The following is a 9,562-nucleotide window of genomic DNA, read 5'->3' on the forward strand; positions in this document are numbered from 1 at the left end:
TGATATTTGTTTTTTCTTTGCTATTGAAAGCTTTTCTCTTTCCGTTACAAAACCTACTGTGTGTTTGTCCACTCACTCTTCACATTCAATACTTTGCCATAATAAGAGTGCATCATTTGTTTGTACTTCGTCTACAGGTGTGTGTGTGTATCCCTGCCTAGCTGCTACTCCTCTTCCCTGAGTGGGTCCGGGATGGGCCCGAGGGGTTGGCTGTTATCTTTGGTTATCTAGCTGTATGAGTGGTGTACATTCTTCATAAAGCTAGATAACCGAAAGTAACAAGAATCCCATTACGCTCCCGCGAGGCCGGTCTCTTGTGCCAACCAAAAGAAACAAAATGGCCGACGGTCGCGAGGAAGTCATTCTGGCGTTTGTGCCCAGCCGACCAATCAGAAGCCTTAAAGGTACAGTATAATGTCAGGCTCAACTGTCACTAAGGTAGGCTCACATGAGCATGTTTAGTACGTTTTGGGGATATACGTGTATCAGAGTTAAGAGCGTACCGTAAACTCACTCCACAGCAAGCTTGAAATGTCGCTGACGGAGCCATCCAAGAGGGATCTTTTGTACTGCTTAATCGGTTCGCATGTCGTCAAAGAGGGCGGTCGCGTGTGTTGTGAAGCAGAGAATGACTGGTTCAAGCCCAGTATGGGGCAGTCGGACAGTGGAGGAAGCTACTGTAAGCTGTTAGAGCAACAGACTCACCCCCTTTAAAAAATATATATTTTTATTGTTGTTGAAAAACATATGGCCCAAATAAGGGGACTGTGCATAGGGGTACATGTTCTGTTTTCTACATGGTGTGTTTAGGTGGATAGCTTTCACAACTAGTTTTGGGATGATTGTTTTAGGCTCATTGATATCCTTTTTCAGTGTGTATTCTTGTGGATTTAAGTTAATGAGGCTTCGAATTGGCAGAAGAGGCAAGCCATTAGGGTTTGATATACAGCATGAAACATAGTTAAGCGGTTCATGGCGCAACTTTATGAAAGGTGTAGCTGTACGAGTAACGGTGATATTTCGATTACCATCAGTATTGTCAGCACTGACAAATAAAGCAAGGAGAGCGAGACAGAGAGAAAGCATGCGAGATACCGAGCTGTTTCTCTACTGCAGTGATAGAGTAAAAAGACATCACTCCTGCACAAAGACCTCCCTCAGACTTTTCTCCTCCATCTACAAGCAAAAGAGGGTCCAAATGTCTCACCATTCACTGGCCGGTCTTGCCAGTAAGCTAGCGATTCAAGTTTGAAAAAATACAAGCATTTTTGCCATACACCAATGACTCCTCTCAACCATGCACAGTGCTTACACACACACACACACACACACACACACACACACACACACACACACACACACACACACACACACACACACACACACACACACACACACACACACACACACACACACACACACACACACACACACACACACACACACACACCTGCAGCACAATCATTTAGCCAGAGCTTGGCCTCCTGACAGATATTTCTTTCTTCTCTCTCTGATTCTGGCTCTCACTCTTTCTCCCTCGCTACTCTTTCTGCCTCCCCCTCTTTCTTTCTGCCTCCTCCTCTCTATTTCTGCCTCCCCCTCTTTCTTTCTGCCTCCTCCTCTCTCTCTCTGTCTCCCCCTCTCTGTCTCTGTATGCCACCCTCACCGCTTAAAGAATTAGGAAGCAAGAAGTGGATCCAGTAGAACGGGTAGACATATACAGTACATGTATAGCTGGAGTTCTGCGAACATACAGACATACTTCCATGAAAACACACACCCCATTCTGTGGTATTCACACAGAAAGCATACCGTACACATATAATCCAAGCATCTTCATATCGACCTGCGTCACTAATGTCAGAGTCTCCAGAATGGCTGCTTATTTTGCATACTGTACTTTTCAAGCTCGGGCCGAGGGCCCTTAGATGGCAGGTACCACCTCAAGTGGCAATTAGTGGCGCCATTCAGGTACCCATGCATCACCCCCCTCTCTAAAAACATACTCTACTCATACTCTACATAACCTCTTTCCCTGTCTCTCACCTACCACACTCTTGTTCACAAAGAGGCGTCCATCTTACATGCTTTGACTAAAAATCAAGAACTTATCTCACGGTTTTGCTCTAAGGAGAGGCAGTGAGGCAGCGTTTCTCCTCCAGCCCTGTGTGTTTTCCTCCTGTACAAAGTGTACAGTGTTTGCTGATTTATTTGCCGTTCACTTGGGGGAAAAATGTGTCCGTCTATTTGTTTGGTGATTCTTTTGTTAGTTTTATTAGCTGATTAGTCGATTTAGGTTCATTCCGTTTCCACTGTTCTGATTAATTTGTGTTGTGAGGCTAGTTCCATCTAGTTGTTTCTCTGATATTTGAAAGTGTTAGAATATATCTTTTTAATTCTGGTCAAATCTGAGGATGATGTATTGTAAATTAGTCGTTTTGTTGACTTCAATGCCATGCATTATAAGTGTGGCCAGCTTTAACGAAACTGAGGTGGCCCCAGCGAGTCAGAGGCCCCAAGCAAATGCGTATTGCTCAAGAGCCCAACCCACAACATCCCTCTGCTCTGCTTAGATAAACTGTATGCTGTGCTAATCAAGCTTCACAGTATTTGGTTTGCAGATAAAACACAACTGATATGCAGTTGTTTGATTATTTCTAGTGCTAGCCGTAGCTGGACAGTGCTAAGTATTGTAGCATAAATTGTCCACATAGTTGGGGGTATTGTGTAAATGATCTGTAGAAAAAGTGACTGTCACCAGGACCTGTTAGTACACTCAGTCTTTGCAATACTGGTAGCCGTCTCGCATCTCTGTTCCCTTTTTTTTATACATTGGTGCCAATTGAAGATTGAATTTGTTAGCTGATTGAGTTTCCCTATTCGTTAGACTTGATGTTTGGTGAGCTTTTTGAAATACTTGCCACTGTTCTGTACTGTAATCCCAACTGAACAGCTGTTGGTTAAAGATGGAGATTCTAACAAGGAAATAACAATCAGCCATAGCGATTGTTTGTTGATTCGACAAAAGATCTGCGCCAGTCTTTTTGCTCTAGTATGGGCCACCGTACTTTTTCCTTCCACCCTGACGCCTGCAGTGAAAGAGGATTTTTATCCCACGTTTCTGATTTCTTTCTCACTCACTCTCTGTCATTCATTTCATTTTATTCTCCTCGTTTTTTCCCAGCCTGGATTCTCAGATGGTTGGTTCTGATTTGCATGTATTTGCATAATGAATGTAATTTGCATGCTCAGGGGCAGACCATACCATGAGGACGAGTATGTTGGCTGCTTGTCTCTCTGTGTGTGTGTGTGTGTGTGTGTGTGTGTGTGTGTGTGTGTGTGTGTGTGTGTGTGTGTGTGTGTGTGTGTGTGTGTGTGTGTGTGTGTGTGTGTGTGCGTAGATATTGCATGTGTGGAATATAGTAAAAATAGTCAGGTTATCTTGTTCATCCATGGTGTGTATATCAAATGTTTACATAGTTTTTTGTGCACATTTTGACATTTACATCTCCTCCAAATATGAATAGTTTAGTAATTCTTTAAGCATGCGCGATATGTGTCAGTGTATGGATGTTTGTGTGTGTGAGTGCATGTGCGTGAACCTGAGCAAGACATGCAGGCATGTCCCACTCATTGGCCAGTAGACCTGACAATCATCTCCCTTCCTCTATCCCTCCCATCCCCCTATCTTCCTGTCCTGGTAACCATTCTGTAATGCACTGACTAAATGAAAGAGATTCACTTCTCTATCCCAGCATCCTTCACTCCTTCACTCCCTCCTCTCCCTCCCTCCCTAGTTTGCCCCCCCTCTCCTGCACAACGAGTCACAGCCCTGCTGCCACCATCTTAGATTAGGACAAGGACTGGCACAAAATGGCAGTAAGTAAAAATGACATGGGTAGTGTTATTTTCGTGTCCTATTCCTAACCCTGAGCCTTCCACCCATCACGCTTTGGACCCCCCCCTCGCCTTCCCGCACCATTGGCTGCCTCGAGACAGTGTTAATTACTGGCAGTGTGTTAATTGCATAGATCGCACCGAGGGACATGGGAGGAGGGGATGTGATCTGAGTTAATCACGAAGCCATTTGATTTAAAAAAAAAAGTATTTTAAGCTGGCATTCTGAGGGGCAGCTGTGGTCTTCTTCATTCTCATGCGGTGATCGTTGTGCCCTTCTTTGCGATGAGGCTGCAAATGGCGTCGTTCAGCCATTTTGTGAATTCAAAACCGCTTGCGAAGAGGAATTTATTTTACCTGACTTATTTCGGCAACATTAATTCAATCAATTGAGGGTGTTTTAATTAGGAGTGCATATTAATGACTTAACACGGTGGGTCTATTTGCATATGGGGCATGCAAGCGTTCTATATTCATGGAGCATGTAGATGAGGATGGTTAAATCATGTGAAAGATAACCAGCTACACACACCTATACACATCATTTTATCAACACAAACCACAGTGTATACATGCATAGACACTAGAGACAAACACACACACAAATACACACACGGTCTACAATACCCTCACACAGAATATTAACTCAAAAATCTTGAGCACATGCCTTAGTACACTCACACAATTTTACAAATATACATAACACTATATTTTATACACAGAGTTATTGGACATTTGATTCACTGACAATTGATGCAAGGACAGTTCTTATTTCAACTGAACTTCAATCAATGTGCTATTGACAAAAAATAGCTTTGGAGAAAAGCAGAGTCACACCCCTTTTACTAGCAAGTAATTCATGTTGTCAGGTGACAGAATTGGTTTAATCCCGAGAAAAACTACTATATGAGTTTAGAGGAAACCGGTCGAAGTGGGATGCACCAACGGACATACCAAGAAAATGAAGTCACACACACTGACAAGATGTTCTCCAACGTCTGGTAAGACAATTAACACTTCTAGTAGTGTTGATCACTCTGTCCAAGTTCATGGAAACTCAAGGGGCCAACTTGGGAGGAGAGAAGTGGAGCAGACAGAAAGAGAACTGAGGAGGAGTGAGCTCGGTAAGAGAGCAGAGTGAATGAGAGATGGGGGAGAGAGAGAGAAAGAGGAAGGATGGGGAGACCGATGAGGAGAGACAGTGAAGTCTCAATAGCGAGTGGCTTTCTTTGTGTTTCCGTGTGAGGTTTATTTTGGGAGACGGGGGTGGGGCGGTTCAGCCTTGCTCAGCGCAGCCAACAAGCAGAGCATTGTCCTTCGTTGGTGCGGCGGCACTTGTGGCATAACGCCATTATTTAGGCCAGTGGAGGGATAGGGGTCTGAAGACCAGCTTAACCAAAACGCCAATTAGACCCGGCTCGCCCTGATTAATGGAAGGGGAGGATTGGCAAACAATGCCGCCCATTGTCATGGTAACCCCCCCCCCCCCTCCTCCGGACCCCACCACCACCTTTGTTTGTCATAGGAGTGCTTAGAAGCCTTAGATTAACATGGTGCTCTTGTGGAGCCAGTTCTTCACCTTCTCCTCGTCACATGAATCCCTAGTTTAGGAACTGGAGTTGAAGAACTGAAGTTGAGGAACAGAGTTTTCCCTTGCTGTCAAGTTGGCTTTCAAGTAGACTAGACACACATACATGCACACACACACACACGTCATATTATCCCTTTATAATGCAAAATATCAACATTCTGATTTGTTTGAAAGCAAACAAGATAGAATCAAAGAAATACAATTAAAGTTGGACTTGTAATAAGAATAATATTTTTATTGTATTAATATGTTACAACATTAATGTTACATTATAAATCCTTTTTAAATATTTGGATGACGAAGTAAAGAGAATAAGGTCGTCCCCACTGAAACAGTATTCCCTCAAATGTTTTGTTGGCGTTTCAGCTTAGTGTTAATCACAGACGGTCTAATACTGGGGTCCACATTTCCATACGTCCTACTTTATTGTTTATTTAAAGTGTATGCACTGAATAATTAGCTCGCCGCGTACTCCAATCAGGGGCATGCAAATGTTGGTTGCCATGGCGACCTCATCAGGGCCCCCCGCCAGCCGCAAACAGGACATAGACAAATAAAGCGTGGGAAAACACTAAGGGGCTTAGACAATGACAGTGGTGTGGCAATGGAGACTGAGACTGTGTTGGGAATGGATGAGGATGAGAGGGAGGTGGAGGGGGAAGTAACTGGGTGTGTGTCTGTTGGGATGGGATGGGGTGGGGTGGTGCAGCTTGTGACTGGACTGTAGTTACTAGACATGTGTGCCTCAATGGGGGGGGGGGGGGGGGTTAGAGGCATATTGCAGACCTGTCTAGCTAGGTCTGTGTGTGTGAGGATGGGTGTCCAGCTGAGGACAAGTGTATTAAGTCAAATATACCTCAACATAAATGGCAGCTGTACTATAAAGTATATGACATATTTAATGTTAAGACACATGCATAGAGATATATACCACTTCAGAAAATCCTATATGTAATAATACCATAGGGCAGATGAGTAATGTATTTTAGTTTTTTTTTGCCATCTCCAAATCCTCCTGGTGTTTGAGTCTCTTCACATGACCCATTTCTAAGGTTGGTAGAACGTTAGACCTGCCCCCATTCCGATCCAATACCAATCCTCCCTTCTCTAGGCCCTTGGCGAGTTGTCTTAGGAGACCTGAAAGGACTGGGTTCATGTAGGCCTACGTAAGTGATGTAATATGGACGGATGCTCCACCTAAGCTTTACCAGATGGCTAGGTGGAGTTGGCACCATATTTGTTTTTATTAATTTCACCTTTATTTAACCAGGTAGGCTAGTTGAGAACAAGTTCTCATTTACAACTGCGACCTGGCCAAGATAAAGCAAAGCAGTGCGACACAAATACAGAGTTACACATGGAATTAACAAACATACAGTCAATAATACAATAAAAAAGTCTATATACAGCTGTGCCACCAGAGACACTGGGTTCGTGCCCAGGCTCTGTCGTAACCGGCCGTGACCTGGAGGTCCGTGGGGCGACGCTCAATTGGCCTAGCATTTGTCCGGGTTACGGAGGGGTTGGCCGGTAGGGATATCCTTGTCTCATCGCGCACCAGCGACTCCTGTGGCGGGCCGGGCGCAGTGCGCGCTAACCAAGGTTGCCAGGTGCACGGTGTTTCCTCCGACACATTGCTGTGGCTGGCTGCCGGGTTGGATGCGCGCTGTGTTAAGAAGCAGTGCGGCTTGGTTGGGTTGTGTATCGGAGGACGCATGACATGACTTTCAACCTTTGTCTCTCCCGAGCCCGTACGGGAGTTGTAGCAATGAGACAAGATAGTAGCTACTAAAAAAAATACCACGAAATTGGGGAGAAAACGGGATAAAAACATTTTTTTTTAAATCTATATACAATGTGTGCAAATGAGGTAGGATAAGGGAGGTAAGGCAATAAATAGGCCATGGTGGCTAAGTACTTACAATATAGCAATTAAACACTGAAGTGATAGATGTGCCGAAGATGAGTGTGCAAGTATGCATTTGCAATCCTTGTAGTGTAGATCAATTCACACACAGGGGGTCCATGAAAGGGAGCAAATTCTTGACTCAAATTGAATCCCATTCTAACCAAAATCCCCCTCTGCTTCGCCCTACTACTGCAAGCTTGCCTGTTAGACCCATGAAAAGGAGCACTTTTTAACCTCTGCCCTTCTTCAATCCCCCTAGGTGACCCATCACATTGAAGTTATGTCACAGCCAGTCCACCACCTTCCAACGGCCACCCCACCTCACAAATGGTGATGTCCATTTCTGAACATAGTGGTGCCCGCCTGACCTAAATGGAACCGTATTGGCTCCTCTTCCATTTTTGTCTGCCCCAATATTTAAACCTAAAGCACTTTGTGGGCATTGAACAATCTCGTTTTGGTTGGGGTGAACTTTAGGCACATGCCTGGACATGCCTGACAAACTGAACATGGGGTAATGTACTGTTGGGTCATGGATACGAGTGGATACTCAACCACAGCTGCCTCTGTGGGCCTAATCCCCAGACCGTCTTTGGATACACCAATCAGAGGAGAAGTTGAAATGGACTACTGTGCACTAGTGTGTCTCTATCCTCCTACAACTAACTGACTGGATACATGGGCAGAAATGGAGGGTGTGAGATGTGTGTGTTCTGTGTTGTGATGGTACACTGTCTTCTCTGAGACGGCTCTACACACAGCTGTGTCTGTCACATCTGCAATACATTCGACACGGGTCAGCATGCTGATCTGTTCATGTGTGCTGTGCTTGTCTGTGTATGTGTGCTGGTTTGTCTAAGTACATACACTTTGAGTCACCCTCACTCAGCGCAAGGTCTGTTCTTCTGTAACACACACACACACATGCACGCGCACGCACGCACGCACGCACACACACACACACACACACAAATCACATCACAAATCATAGTAAATGTATTTGAACCTCCTTATGGTTAACGGACATAGGATTTATCATGTGCTTTATGCTATCTGGCAAAAATAACATTTGACACTGGAGGAGATTGTATGGTTTAGTAGTAGAATCGCACAGCACCACTGATTTTATTATCAAGGGGAGGTTACAACTGGCAAATAAGAATCTTTTATTGGACATCGCACATAGTATTCAGATGATGTATGTATAGATAGAACACGTACAATGAATTCAAGTAGAAACATAGAAATGTGCTAATTGAGTGATTTAAACAATTGTGGTATAAAAATCAGAGTAGGACGATTACTTATGTGTTATAGGGATATGAATACTAGTTTAGTGCGAAAATGTGTTTTATTTTGTGTATATTATTTCTATGCATCTTTTGAAACCTATGCAAATGAATCCACAAAGTAGATATTTTATCATTTGCTAATGACGATCATTCAAATTCTCAGAGGGTTTAGATTTTTCCCCAGACAATCTGTTATATACTGTAGGGGGATGTGAGAGACTAGAAATTAACCCTGGTCCAGACAGTAAAATATGTTGGGATTTTACAGCGTTTTTCTCAACTGATTTGGATTTTTATAGATTTTTTACAAGTGTATCAATATCAAAATATGAACATTGGAATGTTTTAATTTGCATGACCGTACGGGGACATCTATAGATCTTCAACGAATGGATTGACTAGAAAGTTACATATACAGGTTTCCAAACAATTATTTGGGGATTTCATGTGAACATTTTTACTCTTACTCTATGCAACTTTTATATTTGAACTTTTTTTGGTAATAAATAATATGACTATCATTCGGAGCAACTGCAATTCATATTTTGATTTATGTCATGCTTTTGAGGATTAACTTCCACAATGTTGAAAATGTTTCCTATTGTTTGCACCATTTCAGACTTTATTGGAGAAATTATACAATGGCTGTGTACTAAATAAGTTTGATAGTGTGATGTACTGTACGGTTTAACAACCACGTGTACTCTACATGAACAACAAATGTGTACTATATGAGCAAAGTATGTAATAGCCTGTAAATATACTGTATGTTATCAAGACCACACTACATGTAGATGGTTATGGGCAATTTGTTGTGAGGAATGTACAATCAAGAGTACATGTGGGCACTACATGAGGAGTGTAAACTGTGAA

General features: G+C 43.2%; 1 long non-coding RNA gene across 1 annotated transcript; it reads left to right on the forward strand.

Moving 5' to 3' along the window:
* The first annotated feature begins 294 nt into the window (after positions 1 to 294).
* On the forward strand, positions 295 to 9,216 carry LOC135549888 (uncharacterized). Its single transcript, XR_010457036.1, has 2 exons — positions 295 to 404; positions 7,657 to 9,216. It is a non-coding gene; the product is annotated as an uncharacterized LOC135549888 (long non-coding RNA).
* Positions 9,217 to 9,562: the final 346 nt, after the last annotated feature.

The sequence above is a fragment of the Oncorhynchus masou genome, chromosome 12 (genome assembly GCF_036934945.1).
Source record: "Oncorhynchus masou masou isolate Uvic2021 chromosome 12, UVic_Omas_1.1, whole genome shotgun sequence".
Taxonomy (NCBI): domain Eukaryota; kingdom Metazoa; phylum Chordata; class Actinopteri; order Salmoniformes; family Salmonidae; genus Oncorhynchus; species Oncorhynchus masou.